Below are 24263 nucleotides of genomic sequence, written 5' to 3'. Positions count from 1 at the left end.
ACTTATCAAAAATAATGTTATATTTAGAGAATTTGTTTCCCTTAGAAAGCCCTCTATGGTCTTCATCACCGAAACTTGGGCCAAGGAATCCTCTGGTCCGGATCTCATCGAAGCAATAACTGAAGGTTATTGCCTGTCCCGTTACGACAGATCTGGTCGGGTGGGCAAAGGACTCGCCATTCTATGTAGGGACTATCTCCACTGTCACACTGTCGCCATCACGGACCCTAAAGACAGCTTTCAGGCCCTCTCCTTTGCCATAAAAAGTGGCCACAGAACCCTCCTAAATGGTATTTTGGTATACCGCCCCCCAGGCCCCCGTACCAATTTCGGACAACAGCTGTTTCAAGTCCTTGAACCCTTCTTCGGCCGAAAAGATTTCACCATACTAGGAGACTTTAATTTTCATTTAGAAAGGTCCGGCAATAAAGATACCATTTCACTGCTGGATACTATGTCAGCCTGCGGCTTTAACCAGTTGGTTAAAGGCACCACTCACCGAGCTGGTCATACGCTCGACGGCATTTTTACCAACGATGAGAGAATATCGATTGAGGAATCCATCCATCTGTCTTGGTCTGATCAAATGGCCGTCCCTTTCCTACTTTGGTATCCCAGTACACCTTTGCCCCCTAACATACCGAGCAAACAGGAACTTCGTAGGAACTACAAAGCCATTTCGAATAGCTCCCTCTCCAAGTGGGCATCTAAATGGTGCCCCTCTCAGGAAGAAAGTGCCCCCTCAGCCGCAACGCAGTTTGATAGTACCCTGACAGAAGCTCTAGACGAACTAGCCCCCCTACAACTCTGCCGACGTACCAGACAAAGGCCCTCAGCTCCTTGGTTCTCGGAACATCTGAGACTCCTCAGACAGGAGGTCAGGAGACAGGAGCGCCTCTGGCATACAGGATGGAACCTAAAAGATAAGGAAGCTCATAAGATCTTGCTTAGAAAATACAAGGCCGAAATTGTCAAAGCCAAACAAGAACACTTCACGACTCTGACCACCTCATTGTCCTCCCCTAAAGAGCTCTTTAGGGTTGTAGATTCCCTCATAACCCTTCAATCCCCTGATCCTGTAATGGCGTCCCAAGAGCTCTGCAATAACATCGCCTCTTTCTTTCAGACCAAAATATCTGATATATACTCAGCTCCGGAACTACAAAAATCGTTTATGAGTGGGCCCCCCTCTCTAGGGCCTATAGACCCCGCCCCGACAGTATCAACTCTCTCGAGTACCTTAGACTCTTTTCCCCCTCTCTCCGTGGACACGCTTGATTGTCTACTCAATAAGACCAAGTCTGGCTCTCCTCTGGATGTACGTCCCCTAAGGATCCTTAAACAGTGCAGGGAAACCCTCCTGCCTCCTCTGGTGGACATCATGAACAGAGCCATGAGAGATGGGGTTTTTCCCACTCAGTGGAAAAGAGCGGTCGTAAAACCCCTCCTAAAAAAGGCCTCCCTGGATCCATCGGTCTTAAAAAATTTCCGGCCAATCTCCCTACTCCCTGCCCCAGCAAAGATGCTAGAGGCGCACCTCAACTCGCACCTTGCCGCTTTCATTGAAAGCTCGGAATGCCTCGATTTCTCCCAACACGGCTTCAGGAGGGATCACAGCACTGAGTCAGCCCTCACCATTGTGTTGGATAACATACGCACACGGGTTGATGAGGGCCAGACCACCCTCTTGATCCTCCTAGATCTGACAGCGGCTTTCGATATCCTCTCTCCCTCAGTACTAACAACTCGGCTGAGGGAGATTGGGGTGCGTGGAGCAGCCCTGGATCTTCTCACGTCTTTTCTCACCCACCGAGTACTAAGAGTGAAGCTGGGGGAGTATCTATCTCCATCCCTCCCTGTGCAATGTGGGGTCCCTCAGGGGTCGGCTTTAAGTCCGACCCTATTTAACATTTATGTGACCCCACTTGCCAGGCTTCTTAGATCTTATGGGATGGAGATAGTTTCCTATGCAGACGACACCCAGATCCTTGTCTCTCTCTCCCATGCTAGCGCCCCGACTGCCTCCAATTTTAGATCCTGTATGGAGGCGGTCACAAACTCGCTTAAACTAAATGGAGAGAAGACAGAGGTGATGGTGTTCGGAGGGAAAGAGGAAATATGGTCTTCCAGCTGGTGGCCAGACTCAATAGGAGCCTTTCCCACCCCCACTGCCTCCGCCAAAAATCTGGGGGTCATGATAGACCCTGCCCTTGACATGAGCAAGCAGGTCAGCCGTACCATCTCTACCTGCTGGGGCATTATCCATATCCTGAGAAGGATCAGGAACTACCTCTCCCCTCAGGCCAGGAAACAACTAGCAGTTGCCCTTATAGGCTCAAGAATAGACTACTGCAATGCGCTGTATGCGGGCCTGAAAAAGAGCCTTCTGCAGCGCTTGCAGGTAGTCCAAAATGCCACTGCCAGGTTCGTCCTGGACCTTCCCAAGCGCTCCTCAGCCACAGCTGCTAGAAAGCTTCTACACTGGCTCCCTGTCGAGGCACGGATCCATTTTAAGATCGTATGCCTGACATACAAGGCTTTTGCCAGAAATAGCCCCTCTGGTCTAGGTTCTATCCTGTCCCGCTATTCTCCCACTAGGAATCTACGGTCCTCCGGCAGACTCCTGCTAGCGACCCCCCGTTTCAGGAGAGCGAAATGGGGTGGCAGGGCCTTTTCCACCCTGGCCCCTACGTGGTGGAATGCTCTTCCCCTGGAAATAAGATCACTGCCCACCCTTCAGCGCTTTCAAAAGGGCCCTGAAAACTCACCTTTTTACGCAAGCGTACCTGTAGCGATGTAGCAAATTTCTTTTTGAATTGTTCTGTTAGGTGCCTTGATACCTTCGGGTTATTGTCTGCGCATTATAAATTTTACTCATTAATTCGTCTGAGTCTCTCATAATAGACATTCACGGACTCCTTGCTCATGTGAGGTTCCTCAAACATTTAATCAGTTTATGTCCTTTTCTGGAACTTGTTTTTTCAAATATTCCATTGTAGCCTTATAATTGTCCATTACCTCTGCACCGGGAACATTTTGTGGACTAATTCTAGCTAATTCTTGTGTTTGCCATCCAACTTTGGATTTACACTGTGCCAATAAATCACTGGGAACCACAGTCTCAACCAATGAGAAACATGTGTTAATTTTCCTGGCTCGTCTTGCAATTTCAGAAAGTTATCAGTAAAAGCATACAAATCAGTTCTTGACCACAGCACATGCACTAAATTCCCTCCTTGAACTTCTTCTAATGGAAGCTCCAAAACCATTCCTGTCACAGCTTTTGAATCACTAACTACATTCAGCATCGAACATTTTGGCAAAGGTCCAAAAGCTCCTTCCTCCCTCAGACTGAGAAACATTTAGGATTAGTTCTAGGGGGTTCCCCCAGTAAAGAGGATGTGCTCTTAGGCAACCATTCTCTGTAACCACATTTGTGGAAGCAGGGCCCCGAAACCTAAATCTCAAGACATCCCAAAATTTAGATCACCCCAAGATTTACCTCAGGTGGTTCTGCGTCAACATTCTTGATCTTCTGATAAGAACCACCACCTTCCTCAACATCAGGCTCAACATACAACACGCAGAGTAATGATTAACTGAGATCAATCAACAACTGAGTTCTAGATCAGAGGAAAAGTTAAACGGTTTTATTACAAGATCTCTCAAATTAAGCTTACATAATAAAAGGTAAATCTGACGAAGTCATGAAAGCAGAGCACATTATCAAAAATCAAAATTACTTTAAAACCCATAAAGCATAGCAAACTCATGAGACAAATGATCATAGTCTCTGAAGGAAAAAAGGAAAATCTCTAATAATTGGACAGAGTCCCGAATACAATGGAGTGGTCTGGGCTTCTACAGGCAGGTAAAATCCCACAGAGCAACATTCCAATGTTGCTTTTGTTCACAGCTGTTGCTGGGAACAAATGCCTCTCAGAGCCCGAGGGGATTTAAACCTGCTCCTGCTCCGAGAGGTCTTTGTTTTATTTCTTAGAACATTCTGCCCTCTAGTGGCATAATGTTCTAATACCCGTACAGCCCTTCGTAGCGGGGCTATACTGGCATTTAAAGTTTCTCCCCCCCCAGTTAAAGGCACGAGCCGAAGGCTCGAGCCTTTAATGCTAGAGCGGGTCTTTAATGGCCGGTATAGCCGATACGGTGGACTATAAGGCTATATCAGAATCACAAAAGAAGCAGACAGCATATCTGGTGGTAACAGGAAAGTCTCTGGCTCACCCCCAAACCAGGGGTTTTATACACATTTGAAGGACACAAAATAATGAAAAATGAAGGTCTCAGCACCATTGCTCCCATGTGCAGTGTGGGATTTTTCTGGACTGTTACAGAGTGTTCACCATGTGAATTGATACTGATATTGAAACAAATACAATGGACATCTACTGAGGATGCAACCTAAGAGCTGCCGATAGATGCTATTGATTCGAACATGTTGTTTGCCTTGAATGAAAGACACAAAGCTCAGAGACTCGCAGACAAGCAGAGAGAGTCAGACGACTTTGGAGTTTCTTTCAGACTGTATGCTGGTCTTTCCTACTTGAGCCTCTTTCTGCATGTCCTCTAAAGTGGACTTTTAGATACTTTTTCCCATGTCCTGTCACCTTCCTTAAAGTGTGGCTTAAATCAACACTTTTCGCTTGTCCTATTGAAGACTCTTGACTGAGTTTCTGCAATGTTATTGCTACTACTGATCGTACTCTTTTGCCTGATTCCTATTGTTTCATGTTAATTTGCACTAGGAGCATTTGTGTGCGTTAAATCTTTATCTGAGAGATTAGATTGCTAATGCCTAGATAAGATCAAGCTTTCTTGTATTGAACATATCAAATGCTTATGTTTTGTTTTGTATTGTGGATACAGAGCTGCTGGCATGTCTTATTCTTGTTCACCTACATTTCTATAGGAGGCTAGGCCTCCCAGCTGCCAAACTGTACCTATATAGTCTGATCTTAACAGCGAAATACCTGAATCTGATTACTCATTTGTAATAAACACCCTTGAATTTGGGTACTGATTCCTTGACCTTATTGTGTATTATTTTGGTTGCAGTTTTAATTGATATCGATTGGACAACGATATGTTAGCTCTCTTTCCCCTAGGTGTGCTGGAAAAGGTCCATCGGAGGACCAAAATGGCAAGTAAGTACGTTGTTTTAAATTATCCAGTACAGAAGGTACATCCTCTGTACCAGTTGGGCCCAGATACACAAAGATCAAAACACTGACTCCACCTCAAGTGTCTAACCCTCACTGGTCCTGATCCTCATGGTCCTGGAACTTCGTGGTTCTCCTGGCCCTTTGCATAATGAGCCTGCGCCACAAACTGACCCATTGGTCCTGGTGCTCCAGTTGGTTACTTCTCTTGGTGATCGTATTCTTGGCCTTAGTTTTCCTCCCAAAACTGATCTTGCTCTAGATCCTTCAGGGTCTGTTGCCCCTCCCAGTCCTGATTCTCCTATTGCTGATTCCAGAGGGTGGGGTCCTCCTGACACGATCCTCCTGGCCCTCTTTGCCCTGTTTTCCCTTGTCATGGATGCCGTCCGCCTGGCTCTGGATGCCCCTAGTCTTTCTAGTCCGGATTATCCTAGTCCTGGCTCTCCTTGTCTCTCCTCTCCTCTTGGTCATGGTCCTCCTCCAGGTGATTGCCCTATTCTCATTCATCTTGTCCTTGGTTCAAAAAATCTGATTTTTTGGTTCAGATCCATCCACTTTTGAAAGCTACTTCAGTGAAGTATAGTATCTGATGTTTACATTCCACGGAAGGATCAGTAAAGTGAAATGCATCGTAAAAACTGCAGATAACTACAAATGGCCTCAATGATAATGATGAGTTATGGGGATTAATAAAAGAGTATTCTGCACCCGGACATAGTGAACTGCTGCACCACATTTGCTATCTATAGCACAAAACACATAATAGAGCAGAACAGGTCCGGAGATGGTGTGTAACTGAACCAGTGACTATGAAACAACAGGATGCATGAGCGAACCAATGCTGTTGGAAAATATTGGAAACCACATGGCTGGTACAAGACCCATCAGACCACCCTTGCGGTGGAGTTAACGTCACGTGGGAATTGCTGATCAAACCAAACCACATCAAGCCATTCAATGCCGGTGTGGGAATGGATGTCAGAGATCCAGCCATGATGTTTACCATGGAGTGGACTTAATAATGTGCAGTGCTTAGGTGGTAGTGATGAATAAAATTGGCAACACAGATACTGACGGAACGTGTATACAGAAATCTATGTGTCAAGGTTTAAAAACACGCCTGGTAGTAAGACTACCTCATGGCGCTGTGCAGATTGGTCGACATGTTTCAGCTTGCGGGGAATTACCCCAGCTTTCTTCAGGACCTTAAGTATAAACTAGCTACTGCAACTATATCTACTAGGTGGTATACTAGGTGAAAAACGACAATAAGTATTACTAATAGATAGATTCATAGATACATATCTACCAGGAACCTCAGTGCTTGAACGTCCACTGGCGGGAAAGAAGCATGTCTTCTTCCTATCAAAAAACAAAGATAATTGTACAACAACACTAGTTCACGCATACATCACCATTAACGTCCAGAGAGACCGTAAAGAAAAACACACCTGCATGAATAATTGACATTCTGCATGTATAAAAGCATAATAGCTTAATCACTTAGAGGCATTTCCTCCCAGTGATACTCACCCAGCCTTGTGTGGGTGAAGACCTCACCTCACCCGGCAACCGCTCGGGAGTATGAGGGCCCGCTCTACGGTGTAGAAAAAAGGGAACAGTGAGAAACTCTACCATGCCCAAGCCAATTGTTCTACACACATAACCCAAAGAAGGTATGGAGGAGCCCGTCTGTCAAGGCAACAACCACACACACCATCCTGTACGACACATAGCATGTTTAATATCTAACCTCACATGACAAAGTCTGGATACTTAGGAGTGCAGGTAAATAAAATTGCCTCTAGGTAGTCTTATGTAAGGTTTTCATTCAGTTATATAGACCATGGGATACTATACAACCCAATCAGAGGAAGGGCATAGGTGGGAGGAATAATTGACTGTCAAAAAATGCTAGACAACAGAGTCACCTCTCATAACAAAACGTGTCAAGACTAAAGACCCATCCAAGCCACCTCTGATAGTGTGTAGTCAGCACAAGCTGACAGGTATTGCCGAATCTAACGAGACTGCTGAAACGAGGAGAGTCCAAATGGCCACTCACCTGTCCGTCGGTGCCCCTGGTCGTTAGCCGAGCGGCAGTGGAGGTGATTGTGGAACCGCCCTTCATGCTTAAGTAACCGCCGATAGGTAGGCAGTGAGGTAAAAGGGGCGTTCACTGTACCGAACTCACGGAACAGACGCGGAAGCAGACACTACTATGTTGCCCATGCGCAATTATTAGGACAATCCCGGTGTAGGTTTAGACACAGTTCATTGTTTTTGAAAAAGGAGTTTGTATGATACAACGCTGATGTAAATAAAATATTCTGCGCCTGCTAATAGAATGGTACCTATATTCGAACTAGTATCTGCCTCTGAGCTCGCGCGCATAAACAAAATGGGAGACACTAATCCCATGAGCATGCGCCCGGCGGAAAGCGCTTTACTTGAGCTTGTAGTACACAGCAAAAAGTGTGTTAGCGAATACGAGTCACCAATCACCTACAGAACAGGCGGTCTTGTTACAGCATAAAAACTTAAAAATGCTGTTAACTCTCGTCGCGGCAATGTCTACATTGCGTCCAGAACAAGTTTATTTATTTTACTCAGAATGCATATTCTGCAAAGATTTTCCAAACCACACCGAAATACATATGGAGAGAAAAGTACAAATTATCCCAAAATAAGGTCATTATTAGTCTAGTGGGCGTGTGGACCAACCAAGATTCACTCTGTGATGGAGCGTCACTCAACCTCATGAGGAGTTATATATAAACAGTAGATATCATGAAGTTAATGCACATGTACAAAGTACTGTGGACGTTATTAAAGTGTCTTAAAAGAGGGATAGCGGGTGTGACCGGGCAGACAAGGGCGACACACACAATTAATTTGGGTGAGCTATAAAGGTGCAAATAAAATTTGTTCGCAACCAAATTACATAGACCCGCAACTGAAAAGTTGCTCTAAATACAAAAAACAAACGTTGTGGAGGGTCAAGGGGAATATATTTAATGACCTGTCTGCTCGCACCCCTATTATCAGAATACAAAACACATAATAGAGCAGAACGGGTCCGGAGATGGTGTGTAACTGAACCAGTGACTATGAAACAACAGGATGCATGAGCGAACCAATGCTGTTGGAAAATATTGGAAACCACATGGCTGGTACAAGACCCATCAGACCACCCTTGCGGTGGAGTTAACGTCACGTGGGAATTGCTGATCAAACCAAACCACATCAAGCCATTCAATGCCGGTGTGGGAATGGATGTCAGAGATCCAGCCATGATGTTTACCATGGAGTGGACTTAATAATGTGCAGTGCTTAGGTGGTAGTGATGAATAAAATTGGCTACACAGATACTGACGGAACGTGTATACAGAAATCTATGTGTCAAGGTTTAAAAACACGCCTGGTAGTAAGACTAACTCATGGCGCTGTGCAGATTGGTCGACATGTTTCAGCTTGTGGGGAATTACCCCAGCTTTCTTCAGGACCTTAAGTATAAACTAGCTACTGCAACTATGACTACTAGGTGGTATATTAGGTGAAAAACAACAATAAGTATTACTAATAGATAGATTCATAGATACATATCTACCAGGAACCTCAGTGCTTGAACGTCCACTGGCGGGAAAGAAGCATGTCTTCTTCCTATCAAAAAACAAAGATAATTGTACAACAACACTAGTTCACGCATACATCACCATTAACGTCCAGAGAGACCGTAAAGAAAAACACACCTGCATGAATAATTGACATTCTGCATGTATAAAAGCATAATAGCTTAATCACTTAGAGGCATTTCCTCCCAGTGATACTCACCCAGCCTTGTGTGGGTGAAGACCTCACCTCACCCGGCAACCGCTCAGAGGTGGCTTGGATGGGTCTTTAGTCTTGACACGTTTTGTTACGAGAGGTGACTCTGTTGTCTAGCATTTTTTGACAGTCAATTATTCCTCCCACCTATGCCCTTCCTCTGATTGGGTTGTATAGTATCCCATGGTCTATATAACTGAATGAAAACCTTACATAAGACTACCTAGAGGCACTTTTATTTACCTGCACTCTTAAGTATCAAGACTTTGTCATGTGAGGTTAGATATTAAACATGCTATGTGTCATACAGGATGGTGTGTGTGGTTGTTGCCTTGACAGACGGGCTCCTCCATACGTTCTTTGGGTTATGTGTGTAGAACAATTGGCTTGGGCATGGTAGAGTTTCTCACTGTTCCCTTTTTTCTACACCGTAGAGCGGGGCCTCATACTCCCGAGCGGTTGCCGGGTGAGGTGAGGTCTTCACCCACAAAAGGCTGGGTGAGTATCACTGGGAGGAAATGCCTCTAAGTGATTAAGCTATTATGCTTTTATACACGCAGAATGTCAATTATTCATGCAGGTGTGTTTTTCTTTACGGTCTCTCTGGACGTTAATGGTGATGTATGCGTGAACTAGTGTTGTTGTACAATTATCTTTGTTTTTTGATAGGAAGAAGACATGCTTCTTTCCCGCCAGTGGACGTTCAAGCACTGAGGTTCCTGGTAGATATGTATCTATGAATCTATCTATTAGTAATACTTATTGTTGTTTTTCACCTAATATACCACCTAGTAGTCATAGTTGCAGTAGCTAGTTTATACTTAAGGTCCTGAAGAAAGCTGGGGTAATTCCCCGCAAGCTGAAACATGTCGACCAATCTGCACAGCGCCATGAGGTAGTCTTACTATCAGGCGTGTTTTTAAACCTTGACACATAGATTTCTGTATACACGTTCCGTCAGTATCTGTGTAGCCAATTTTATTCATCACTACCACCTAAGCACTGCACATTATTATGTCCACTCCATGGTAAACATCATGGCTGGATCTCTGACATCCATTCCCACACCGGCATTGAATGGCTTGATGTGGTTTGGTTTGATCAGCAATTCCCACGTGACGTTAACTCCACCGCAAGGGTGGTCTGATGGGTCTTGTACCAGCCATGTGGTTTCCAATATTTTCCAACAGCATTGGTTCGCGCATGCATCCTGTTGTTTCATAGTCACTGGTTCAGTTACACACCATCTCCGGACCTGTTCTGCTCTATTATGTGTTTTGTATTCTGATAATAGGGGTGCGAGCAGACAGGTCATTACATATGTTCCCCTTGACCCTCCACAACGTTTGTTTTTTGTATTTAGAGCAACTTTTCAGTTGCGGGTCTATGTAATTTGGTTGCGAACACATTTTATTTGCACCTTTATAGCTCACCCAAATTAATTGTGTGTGTCGCCCTTGTCTGCCCGGTCACAACCGCTATCCCTCTTTTAAGACACTTTAATAACGTCCACAGTACTTTGTACATGTGCATTAACTTCATGATATCTACTGTTTATATATAACTCCTCATGAGGTTGAGTGACGCTCCATCACAGAGTGAATCTTGGTTGGTCCACACGCCCACTAGACTAATAATGACCTTATTTTAGGATAATTTGTACTTTTCTCTCCATATGTATTTTGGTGTGGTTTGGAAAATCTTTGCAGAATATGCATTCTGAGCAAAATAAATAAACTTGTTCTGGACGCAATGTAGACATTGCCGCGACGAGAGTTAACAGCATTTTTAAGTTTTTATGCTGTAACAAGACCACCTGTTCTGTAGGTGATTGGTGACTCGTATTCGCTAACACACTTTTTGCTGTGTACTACAAGCTCAAGTAAAGCGCTTTCCGCCGGGTGCATGCTCATGGGATTAGTGTCTCCCGTTTTGTTTATGCGCGCGAGCTCAGAGGCAGATACTAGTTCGAATATAGGTACCATTCTAGTAGCAGGCGCACAATATTTTATTTACATCAGCATTGTATCATACAAACTCCTTTTTCAAAAACAATGAACTGTGTCTTAACCTACACCGGGATTGTCCTAATAATTGCGCATGCGCGACATAGTAGTGTCTGCTTCCGCGTCTGTTCCGTGAGTTCGGTACAGTGAACGCCCCTTTTACCTCACTGCCTATCTATCGGCGGTTACTTAAGCATGAAGGGCGGTTCCACAATCACCTCCACTGCCGCTCGGCTAACGACCAGGGGCACCGACGGACAGGTGAGTGGCCATTTGGACTCTCCTCGTTTCAGCAGTCTCGTTAGATTCAGCAATACCAGTCAGCTTGTGCTGACTACACACTATCAGAGGTGGCTTGGATGGGTCTTTAGTCTTGACACGTTTTGTTACGAGAGGTGACTCTGTTGTCTAGCATTTTTTGACAGTCAATTATTCCTCCCACCTATGCCCTTCCTCTGATTGGGTTGTATAGTATCCCATGGTCTATATAACTGAATGAAAACCTTACATAAGACTACCTAGAGGCACTTTTATTTACCTGCACTCTTAAGTATCCAGACTTTGTCATGTGAGGTTAGATATTAAACATGCTATGTGTCATACAGGATGGTGTGTGTGGTTGTTGCCTTGACAGACGGGCTCCTCCATACGTTCTTTGGGTTATGTGTTTAGAACAATTGGCTTGGGCATGGTAGAGTTTCTCACTGTTCCCTTTTTTCTACACCGTAGAGCGGGGCCTCATACTCCCGAGCGGTTGCCGGGTGAGGTGAGGTCTTCACCCACACAAGGCTGGGTGAGTATCACTGGGAGGAAATGCCTCTAAGTAATTAAGCTATTATGCTTTTATACATGCAGAATGTCAATTATTCATGCAGGTGTGTTTTTCTTTACGGTCTCTCTGGACGTTAATGGTGATGTATGCGTGAACTAGTGTTGTTGTACAATTATCTTTGTTTTTTGATAGGAAGAAGACATGATTCTTTCCCGCCAGTGGACGTTCAAGCACTGAGGTTCCTGGTAGATATGTATCTATGAATCTATCTATTAGTAATACTTATTGTCGTTTTTCACCTAATAAACCACCTAGTAGTCATAGTTGCAGTAGCTAGTTTATACTTAAGGTCCTGAAGAAAGCTGGGGTAATTCCCCGCAAGCTGAAACATGTCGACCAATCTGCACAGCGCCATGAGGTAGTCTTACTACCAGGCGTGTTTTTAAACCTTGACACATAGATTTCTGTATACACGTTCCGTCAGTATCTGTGTAGCCAATTTTATTCATCACTACCACCTAAGCACTGCACATTATTAAGTCCACTCCATGGTAAACATCATGGCTGGATCTCTGACATCCATTCCCACACCGGCATTGAATGGCTTGATGTGGTTTGGTTTGATCAGCAATTCCCACGTGACGTTAACTCCACCGCAAGGGTGGTCTGATGGGTCTTGTACCAGCCATGTGGTTTCCAATATTTTCCAACAGCATTGGTTCGCTCATGCATCCTGTTGTTTCATAGTCACTGGTTCAGTTACACACCATGTCCGGACCTGTTCTGCTCTATTATGTGTTTTGTATTCTGATAATAGGGGTGCGAGCAGACAGGTCATTAAATATATTCCCCTTGACACTCCACAACGTTTGTTTTTTGTATCTATAGCACAGCCTTTGTGCGGTACAGCAGTAGATGTAATTGAATCATTATGAGCCATTGTTTATTGTAAATGTGGCATAATGAGGAATTTCATGACCTGATGATTTTTACAGATAAATACAGAGAGAAAATTATTTTCTTGTTCGTGTTTACTTTTAAATATGGAGAAAGACAGAAATTCAGTTGCTTTTTGAGTGAGTCTAAATTATGTCAGTTATGATTGTAAGGCCAATAGCTTTGGAGATTGACAGGTAAAGCTGTCAAAAAAGCAATAACGTTTCTTAATAAGGCTTAAACAGCTGTAGACATATACATGTTTTCATACCAGTATACTCATTTATCATTTAGGGATAGTCATGTCATTGAAACCTATCAGGTGACCACGTATTGGTGTATATTTATTGAGTAAATAAGTGTGACAATACACTAATTTCTTCTTAATTTGTTCACAGGTTTCAAAATAAATATGGATAAATACAGATAAAATGATCTAAAAGTAAATACGGATAGAAACAGATGGAAATGTCAAAAACATAAATCCTATAAAACCGGGAGCCCTAATTATAGAATATCGGCAACTCCAATGTTTTTTACAGCATTTGCTACTTGTGGGCATTACCCATTATGAGTTGGCCAATTAGTTTAATTAAGCAGTTTTAGGATTAAGCAGTTTAGGCTGGTTTACATCCATTTATAAAATGCTCTGTCTGTTGTCATGGAGTTTTGATCAACAGTCACTGAAGTAATTTTAATTGGAATTTGAAGATGACTTGCTTCATCAATGTTATGTATTAAAGCAGTTACTTCACCCCCCCCTCTATTTTTTAAATGCATAGGGAGTCAAATTTCTTGGCTGTATATCATTATATATATATTACATTATCGACTTGGAATGATTGGTATTTGATATGATATACTGTAGAAATATTGTTGATTACACATCATACAATCTATGTATGTTTTTCACTTCTGTGAAAGTATATACACTACCTTGTACTGTCCTGAAGAGGCCTACATCTCTTCGCCCGTAGAACATTAACCATGTATCAAATAAGTTCACCCCATAAATTATTTGATAAAATAACAAAAAAAAGCAAAGGAAGCTAATAAATTCCAAGATAATATGAAGGTTTCAAGTAAAACTAAGCAATCGGACAACTTCAATGTGTTTGCAGCCTCCTTAACCCCTTCGCTGCTGATGACGAGCTCAGCTCGTCAACAGCCTCGGTGGCCGTGTGCGGATGACGAGCTGAGCTCGTCATGTAACGCGGTATTTTAAAAAATGCCGCGCAGCGGAAAAATAACTGCTGCAGCGATGCGGTTAAAATATGCACTAGGTCTGTATGTTTCCCTCAATTACTTTGAAAGAAATATCGTTACATATTTTTAACTCACATTATAAGTAAAATAAATGTTTAATGACTTTGATTATTAGATTTGTAATTGTGTTGTTTCAACTATATTCCAGAGAAAAAGTAATATGGACAGTATAATGGAGAGATTGTTTAGAAAATATTTTAACTAAGTACAGTGTGCTAACTTTGTAAGATGCATTTCTGATAACAAGATTTCCATTACTGTAGCTATGAATACTTTTAGGTCTAAATTTTTCATCCAGACAACCATATTTCTTTTTAATATAGTTGAAAGCAAACCTCTCAAAATAACTATTTTTGACAAGCAGGAAACCATTATTTTAAATAATAATAGGTCACACCTTAGTACACCTTGTTGCCCACAAGGTACGGTGCCTGATATTTAAAAGTGGAACGTGGAAATTACAATTGGCATGCTCTTCCAGTGTCTATCCTCTAAAAGTCATTTTGACCCAAAGGGTAGTCACTGAATCCTTCAAAATGTTAAAGTAAAGATTATAAACTTATTTGAAACAGCTACAAAAGTAATTCAAAGAACATTTTTACATTTATTAAAACTTGAATTGAACAGTAAAGTGAGATTTCTAATAAATGTAGAGAAATTAACTTTTTGCTAGTGTGTCAATGATTGGTCTTAATGATGCATTAAAATTACTCCCAGAGCAGAGACAATAGCCTGGGTGTTGGGAGGTGATTTTCTTCCCATTGCAGAAAAACCAGCTAGGGCAGAACCAGGAACTTCAATTACTTATAAAGAGCCATTTTTCCACCAGTAAATGCAAGGTGGGACCTGGGGAAGGCAAACCTGTATCCCCTAAGTTGCTCCGTACCCATTGGGTGGTAAGATACCACCAGAACCAATTCTGAGTGACCAAAAAGGAGAAGGCAACTCATTTCTCTAGGCACACCCCTGGGTGGCAACACAGACTCTGCTCAAGGGTGACAGGGTATACCCATCTTAGACTTTTGGAGGATGGTGCAGTTTGGGATTGTTTGCAGTATCCCAAATAGAAAATTCTCATTCATGGTTACACTAGCTAGACCTATCGGTGGAAGCCGTTGTTTGGCTCACATGATGAGGACCTTCTTGGGCAACTTCCAACTAAGACATTCATCTGCCTCCTGCCTTGCCGAAATACACTTTGGGGTCGAAATATGACACCTTGCTGCACTGCATTGCATGACAGAGAGAAGGCAGGCGTTCACCATTTTTAACATTATATGCCACATTCTTGTTCTTTTCTTGCACTGGTGCAAAATGTGCTGCACATCACCCAATGCAGGCACCCTGGCACCATGGTTTTTGCAGTTGAAGGGCACCTTACTGCATGAAAACAAACTGTTGAAGCTCCTTTCTCTATAGAAAGAAGAAAAACAAAATAAAGAAATGTCTCTGTGTTACACCACCTCTGGGTAGATGTATTATTGTGATGTATTCCCATTTCTACCACTCATGGTAAATCTGGAAATGCACAAAAACCTATTTGTAAATACATGGGAACACCCACGCCGCACCCATGGAATGCCTCCCTGTGGCAGAGTAACCCAAGGCAGAGACTTGAGCTGTCTTTAGCTATTCCAGATTTACCAAGCCACGCAGGTGCACACCTACGTGGGTTGGTAAATCTCATCTAGGTTTTGTGTCACCCTGCGTTACCTTGCGTGGCGCAAGGGCAACACAAAATGTTGATAAATATGGCCCTATGTACTTTTAATTGCCTTGTCTGTCTGATCATTTCATTTCCACAGTTTTGGCTCATTTTGGGTGGCTCACCATTAAAATGCAAAGTGCGTTGCAACAATCAGCCACTATGACAGAGAAACGCGATGTACATTTTAACAGTCAATTTAATGTACCTCTTCATGTCAGTGGTAAGAAACAAATGTGTGATCTTCCACAAGACTCAAACAACGTTGCATTAGTAATAGGATGTGCTACAAAGAGACAGCTATGCCTACCGGAAGCAAAATGGAGGTCTATTTAGGAGCATTCTGGTTGTCAATCCAGTGATGCGCACACCTTTAATATGTCTCATCCCATCAAAATTCATCCACAATTTTTTTGTGCAGGGTCAGATTCTCTACAGACATGTGCTAGCCTGCTGCATTCGTCAGAGCTAAAAGGTGGATTTTTTTGTGTTTGTGTGGGGATAAAATTATCTCTGAAAACAACCTTCTGTTCATTAAAATGTGTCTCCATTGTCATATCTTTAAACGAGATGCTACTCGTCCTTTTGGAACCAAGTATTGCTTTTATGCATTGGACTTAGCTGTAAGCACTAAAGAAAGAACAAGAAAATTATATGATACTGCTGCTCAGTAGCATTATTTATTTTATATGCTCTCAGCCATTACTAATGTTCTCATGTTCCATGTTCATTGTTGGACTGAGGCAAGAAGGCTCAAGATTCAGTAAGCCAAACTTTCTTTATCCATCAAGAGTTCACAATCTTGATCGTCTCATTATGCAGTCAGTTAGCTCTCCCCTACCATTATTGAGTGCCCAGAAGAACTGTCCATCCAGTGGAAAAATTGGGTCGACTCATTTGAGACATACCTTCATGTCATTGATGCACTGTCATTCAGGGCTGAAAGGGAAAACATCTCTTGTTCCTATTGTTGAGATTTGAAGAGAGCGTAATCTTCAAACATTTTCGTGTGCTCTCTCTGGATCTTCAAGAATCCCATGATGAATATCAAGAAGCAGTTAAGAAACTCCAAGGGCATTTTGATGTATTCCCCAACATTGTCTGAGACACAAATTTTGCACTTGTATATTTCAGCTCATCACCTAATTGCGAAGTGCCTGTTTGGTGAGCTTATTGATCAACAGATTCACAACCTGTTTGAATGTAATTTTTGTACCAAAAGTAAACAGCAAAAACTGCTGTCTGTGAGAAATCCATTCCCGTAAGAAACTATTCACACAGTCAAAATTCAGCCATTTATGGCTGGGATCACAGTGCCAACACAAATTTCCTACCACCCAGCGTTGCCCCTTGATCTCCCAATAAAAATAACACTTTTTTGGGTGTCCAACGCAGAATGGCCTAAAAACATAGATAAAAAAAAATAGAGCGCTTAGAGCTCGCTGTGCAATCCCCTCAATATCTATGTTTTTCGCCATTCCCAGTCACAGGCCCTCAACCCACAGACACAAGTGAGGTATCATTTTACTCCGGAGACAAAGGGTAAGGTTGGGTGGTAGGAAATGTGTGCTGGTGCGGTGATCCTAGATATAAGTGGAAGGAAAACGTGATTTTAAATTAGCTATATTTGAGGTTTGCAGAAGATTCTGAGTAAGAAAACATTGGATTAACCATGTAAGCTACACCTCACTGGACTCCCCCTTGTGTCTAGTTTTGAGAGATGTAAGAGTTTGGTAGGTTTCTCTAGATAGCCGCCTAGTCCGGGACCAGAAACACAGATGCCCCCTTTGCAAAACCAGGTTGTTTTGTGATGCAAAATGTTGATGTCTCCACAATACGTTTTGGCCCCTTCCACGTCATGGGTACTTGGCCCACCCATACTTGTGACATCCCATTTGTATCGAGAGACCTGGGAGGAATGCTGGGTGGTAGGAAACTTGTGTCAGCCTGTTGATCTCACAATTTTACCATACAAAATGTGAGAAAAATTGGATTTTTTAAGCTAAATTTGAGGTTTGCAGGGGTTTCTGAGTAGCAAAACATTAGGGGATCCATGCAAGCTACACCTCCCTGGACTCCCCCGGTGTCTAGTTTTCAGAAATGTCTGAGTTTGGTAGGTTTCCTTAGGTAGCTGTCTATCCCGGGACCAAAAATGCAGGTGCCCCCTTTCGTAAATACAGGTTTCTTTGTCATAGATACACACTGCCACGTGTTATTCTGTTCTGGTCAGGCCCTAGCACCTAGACAAAACATGCCAGGGCAGCTGTTTTTGCTGGAGACTTGTACTTTGATATTATGGCGATGCATTTTTGGGAGAAACACACTTGGGGAGTAGAGCAACACGCAATGTGATGTAGAATACGATCTATGGCCTGAGATATGGGGTCTGCTGACAAAGCCCAGAGAACTTCTATTATATAAGAATACTTATTCTTACCAAGGGGATGGTGCATAGGCCCTGTAGTCCTTTCTCCATAGTCTTGGTACAATGAAATCTCCTTTCATTGGTGTTATGCATCTTTATGGTTGTTGTGGCACGTATACTGCATCTTAGAGCACGTTAGATAAAATAAATATTTTAAACCATCTTTGTGTCTCTGTCAGATCTTATTGTGAACAAGTACGAGAGTGTGAGCGAAAAGGTGTGTCTTGTTGCTGCGATTCCTGAGAGATCCAGGATTGTTGTGTTCTGGGGTGTCTAATCGAGCAAATGAGACACTATAGCTAGTCAGTCCTGGGCTTGTGGACACTAAGGAGGTAGGAAGACTTAGCCCCTGTACACTGAGGTTCCATAATCCTGCGTATAGTTCTGTGTATGTGCAGAATCCCCGCAGCATGGAGCCCAACATTTGGTCTGGTACTTATTCGCGAGACCCCTGAGTAGCGCTTGTCCACAATGCCCTCTCACCAATTACCGGAGATGTCCGTAGTGCAAGGGATTTACCTCATATATTTGAGATTATAGGTTTTTCAAGCTTGGATTTTAAAAGGTTTAGGTTTCCTTCTCTGATATCCAGTGTTGAGCCACCATTTTCCTTGTTTCCACTCTCTTTAGACAATGACTATTGGTATTGCTGCTCATAATCGTGCAGCACTAACTGCTAATTTGGCTCAACAGGGGTTCCTGGTTGCCGGAGCAAATGTAATCTTTGTGTTTGAAGCGAAAGCTGCTTTTCGCTTCAAACTTTTTCACTCCTGGGTAAAGTTTCTGGCAGTGGATGGGAATGATCATTTCTTTCATGAATATGAACTTGCTGCTGTTCCCCGGGAATAATAACCTTATTGGTTACTTGATGTTCCATTGACAGCGTGGGAGCACACCATCTGGTTTTAATGGCGCCGCCCTACCTCACCCTATTACAATGGTCAGTTTAGGCCATTTATCGGTCGCCGGAGCCACATGGCCCGTTTTGGCGGGATTTACACCAAATTATTGTGGTGTTGCACACGCAGAGCTGTGTCAATTGTCTGAATCTTTAGTCCATGTTCACAGAAGGGTGATACAATATATGTCTTGCACTGTTCAAGCGGCTCCATATAGAACCCCTCCACAGCAGCCAGGTGGCATGGTAATGAGCCCTACCATGATTAATTCAGTGATGGGCAAAAATCCTTAAAATAGGGATTGTTTACCGTTCTTGTTGGCAGAGAAATTTGAGCAACTTGAAGCTGTATTTCCCAATACTACACCTGTTGATAAACACAAGATACTTACGATGAGCTTACCAAAAGGTCTTATTCCCAATTTAACAGACTGCACCGCTTGGTGGAAGGTGTTGGCGGCGGTGTATTCCCTATGCTTTGGCACTCCCTCCATGACGGTGCTTTCGACAGTTCTTAAGAAAGTTGAGGATGAACAAGGGGCGGAGGTTGCCCTGGAGCTGGGAATTAGACTGTTTGGGGTATTCCCTTTAGTCTCTGGTATCATATTGGCTAACGTCAAGGGAGAAGCAGTTAGTTTGCAGGTGAGTCAGTGCCTTGAGGCAGTAGCTGACGTAGATAAACAGCACAAACTGATGACGATTATAGCTAAAGTGTATAAATCATTAGGGCGTAATAATTTGGTGGTTAAACCTTTTACTCAGCCACATAATAAACCCCCTTCTGAAAAGGAGGGGTGTCCATTCGTTCCTAAAATGAATTGGAACAAGAATAAACAACAACAACAGCAACAGCAGAAGCTGATTCACTGACACCTGATGCTTCCAAGCATAGGAATGTTTTAAGTGACCGCTCTAAAATTAAGACACCTGAGAGGTTTCAAGTTCCTGATCATCGCTCTCCTCATTCCTTGCAGGACTTGTCAGTTCAACAATTCGGTGGAGGGGAGAGACAAGATTGTAGACAAGGCGAGACCACGCAACAACAACATGATCTGCCATGCCAGCTTGACATAAAAGCCAAACCGGAGGAACAACTTCCCTGTTGTGCACCGTTTCTAAAGAAAAAAGTTCCCACTTTGACAGCGAAGTATGCTGCAGATGGTGCGCACAATACTCCTCAATTGGAGATGGGCTGTGACACTCCTCAACAGCATGGCGGAAGTTACCATAGTATGGGAGGTACATCTTCCTTGTCTGGAGGTGAGAGCAACTGACATAACAGTGGAAACAGCTGATAAAAAAGTTGCACCCCTTGATAAACTTTGTGAGATAGTCCTCCAATTCTAAGGTGATATACAACATACAATTAAGGGTATCTTTTGGGATAACCTTACATCGTCATACAACATTTTGCTGGTGGAGGCGGATGGGCCTCCTCCATTTGTTTTGGCATCTTCCCAAGGTAGGGATGTGATACTTCTGAGTTTTTTGTGTTACGTATCTGAAAAGGCTAAACAGGTTTTCGCATTGGAATGGACTTTAGCTCTTGCACTGGCTCTAAATCCTAATCAGGTGGGCTGGGATAGAGATTCACCGGCACATGAGATCCCTTTGCGATCAATGCCACAGCCACAGGCACAATATCTTATCAAGTAGAAGGCATTAGTGACATTTTGGCCCATTTGTAATATCAGGGTGTATTTTAACCCTGTGTTTCATACATGAATAATCCTCTTTTCCGATATGGAAACCGGATGGTTCATATCGCATAGTTTTGGATTACAGATATTTGATCATGTTCGTATCTTTGCCGTACAGAACACTCACAGCTCTGCATTAATAAATAACATTGTCTGAAAAAAAGTATAAAACCACATTGGATATTTCCAATGGATTTTACAGTCACAATTTGGCTCTTGAGAGCCGTGACTGGACTACATTTACTGTAGTCGGCAATCAGAAAAGATTTACAGGTTTGCCCATGGCCTATAAGAATAGCCCTGGTGCGTTTTGCTGCGTGTGTTGTGTCACTTTTACACGACATTGATCCTGATGCTTTCTCTTATGTCAAAGACATTTATTTGACAAATGATGAATTGATACCGCATCTGGTGCATGTTGACCGCATCATACTGTCATTTGCAGACTTAAAGTACGCATTTAATTTTGTCAAGTCTCAATCAATCAATCATTCAACAAATTTATTAAGCGTGCTGCTCAGCCGGAAGGGTCTCAAGGCGTTAAGGGGGGGAGGGTGTGAGGGATGTGATGAGTTACTGTTCAAAAAGGCATGTCTTGAGGAGTTTTCTGAAGGTCAGGAGGTCCTGGGTCTTGCGTTGTTTGGTGGGGCGGGAGTTTCAGGTCTCGGTGGCAAGGTAGGAGAAGGATCTCCCTCCGGAGGTGGTGCGACAGAGGGCGAGGTCAGCTGAACGGAGGAGACGATTGGGTGTATGGAAGTTCACTTTTTCGTTGAGGTAGACTGGTCCATTGTTGTGGAGTGATTGATGGGTGTGGAGGAGGATTTTGAAGGAGATCCTTTTTCTGATGGGTAACCAGTGAAGGAGCCTGAGGTGGGCGAAGATGTGTTCATGGAGTGGGAGGATGAGGATGAGCCGGGCGGCTGAATTCTGGATCCGCTGGGAATTCTGTTGGAGCTTGATTGTGGTGCCAGCATACTGGGCATTTCCGTAGTCTAGTCTGCTGCTGATGAGTGCATGGGTGACGGTTTTCCTGGTTCCTATGGGGATCCATTTGAAGGTCTCACAAGGAAGTTATAGAGTTGATTTGCTGGGTCATGGAGAGAGAGGAGTCTAGGATGATGCAGAGGTTGCGTGCGTGGGTGGATGGTGATGGGGGGTGTTCCTAGGGCGGTGGGCCACCAGGAGTCATCCCATACTGTCCTGTTGGGTCCGAAGATGATGATTTCGGTTTTGTTGGAGTTGAGTTTGAGGTAGTTTGCTGTCATCCAGTTGGCGGTGGCGATGAGTTTTGGGTCGAGGTTTGTCTTGGTGGTTGTGGGGTTCCTGGTAAGGGAGATGACGAGCTGGGTGTCGTCTGCATAGGATATGATGGTGATTCCGTGTGGGTGGAGGATGTTGGCGAGTGGGGTCATGTAAATGTTGAAGACGGTGGGGCAGAGGGGGGATCCTTGGGAGACCCTGCAGATGAGCTTGGTTGCTGGGGACAGGAACGGGGGAGGTGAACTTTCTGGGTTCTTTTGGCAAGGAAGGAGGTGAGCCAGTCCAGGGCCTTGTGTCGGATACCTGCGTTGAAGAAGCGTGTTCGGAGGATTTGGTGGCAGACAGTGTCCAAGGCTGCGGAGAGGTCCAGGAGGATGAGTGCGACGGTCTCAACCATGTCAACTCTGGTTCTGATGTTGTCAGTGCAGGCGATGAGGGCGGTCTCAGTGCTGTGGTTCTTGCAAAATCCAGACTGGGAGGTGTTGAGTGCATTGTTTTCCTTGAGGAAGTGAGACAGGCAGGCGTTCACTAGGTTCTCAGCTACCTCTGCGGGGAAAGGGAGTAGAGAAATGGGGTGGTAGTTTGTGATGTCATCCAGGTCTGTTTTGGGTTTTATGAGGAGTGCGGTTACTTTGGCGTGTTTCCAGGAGTCCGGGCAGGTGACGGTGTCGAAGGAGCTGTTGATAACGGAGCGGAGATGGGGAGCGATGATTGGACTGGCCTTGTTAAAAATGTGATAGGGGCATGGGTCCGTGGGGAATCCCGAGTGGATGGAGTTCATGGTTGTTTCGGTTTCTTTGTCGTTTTTAGAGTTTCAGATGTGCAGATGGTTGAGGTGGGGGGTGTTGTGTCATAGATCATGTCGGTGGGGATGAGAGTGGGTGCCGGTGGTGTGAAGCTGTTGTGTATGTCTAGAATTTTGTGGTGGAAGTGGTTGGAGAGTAAGGCCGCCCAGGTCCATGTAAAGTTCCCTGCAATGCTGAAAATAATGTGGCACAACAAAATGCACAACATCAATAACCAGAGGAGGTGGATACTTTTTTGACCCAGATGGAGGGTTAAGATCAGGAGAGGCTTGGAGGGTTTTGTCTCAGCCTGTTAAGATGAAATTGCAAAGATGCAGCTAAATAACCTTAATACGTAGTTATGCTTTCTTTTCTCTTTGATTATAATTCGGATTTCCTCTCTTTGCCTGGAGTGTTGTGAAGGACAGATACTATCTCCCAGGGATAGGAAAGGGGGTTCCTCAAGGTGGGCGGGAGGTGGGGTGCACAGGGTGGTAGGAGCATGGGAAAAAAAAAGAAAAATATGTCCTAGTTTTGCCATATTCTTGTTTGGTTATTGTCTTAGTTATTTCAGGATGGCATCAGGCTAGGACTCTCCAATACTATAGGATGCTGAAGTGTATGGGAGTATAGGGTGTATATTTGAAGATGAGTAAATCACATGTTGTCCATCTGATTTCTTGGAATGTTAATGGTTTGAGGTCCAGGAAGAAGCTGGCTCGGGTGATTGAATTTCTGAAGAATAGCGAGGCAAATAATATCTTGCTTCAGGAGACTCACTTGGAATGTGAGGAGTGCAGGTAATCCTTTAATAAATTGGGTCTGGTTCAGGAAGTAGTCTGCTCGGACCAGAGAGGCTGCACTAGAGGTGTTGCCTTAACCATTAGAAATAATTCTGGTAGAAAGCCGGCAAAATATGAATCGAACCTCACAGGAGATGGTTGGTGGCTAACCTGATGATACAGTGGACGTCAGTAGTATATGCTATCTATTACGGCCCAAACAACGATTCTCCGAAGCCTTAATGAAGTTGGAATCGTGTCTTCTGGAAGCCACCGCCCAGTAATACCTGGTGGGGATTTTAACATAGTCCAAAATAAGAATGTAGATAGAACCTCAAAAGTTAAATATGTTAGACCCCAAGAACTTCTGCAATCCTGAAAAATATGATGCTCAAGCTCAATTTGGTTGACATTTGGCGTAGCAAGATTGGGGGTAAGGGACTTTACTTTCTATAGTAAAAAAGTATGGGCACCATGCCTGCACCAACTATTGTTTGGTAAACCAGGAATTATTAGATGATGTGGAAGAGGTTAAACATGTTCCTGCCATTCTCTCAGATCATTCAGCAGTTCTCCTGTCCCTAAGACACCACCAAAATCTGGTGTGAAAAGGTGGACCCTGGACCATCCTACTAGATTAGAGGGTGGTATCAAACATAGTGGATAAGACAGTTGTCTTTTTTCATGCTAACAAGGGTTCAGCTAAAGTACAAACTGTGTGGG

This window comes from Lissotriton vulgaris, chromosome 1_1, assembly GCF_964263255.1.
Source record: "Lissotriton vulgaris chromosome 1_1, aLisVul1.2, whole genome shotgun sequence".
NCBI lineage: Eukaryota > Metazoa > Chordata > Amphibia > Caudata > Salamandridae > Lissotriton > Lissotriton vulgaris.
The sequence above is the reverse complement of the archived record's forward strand: the minus strand, read 5'-3'. Positions refer to the sequence as shown.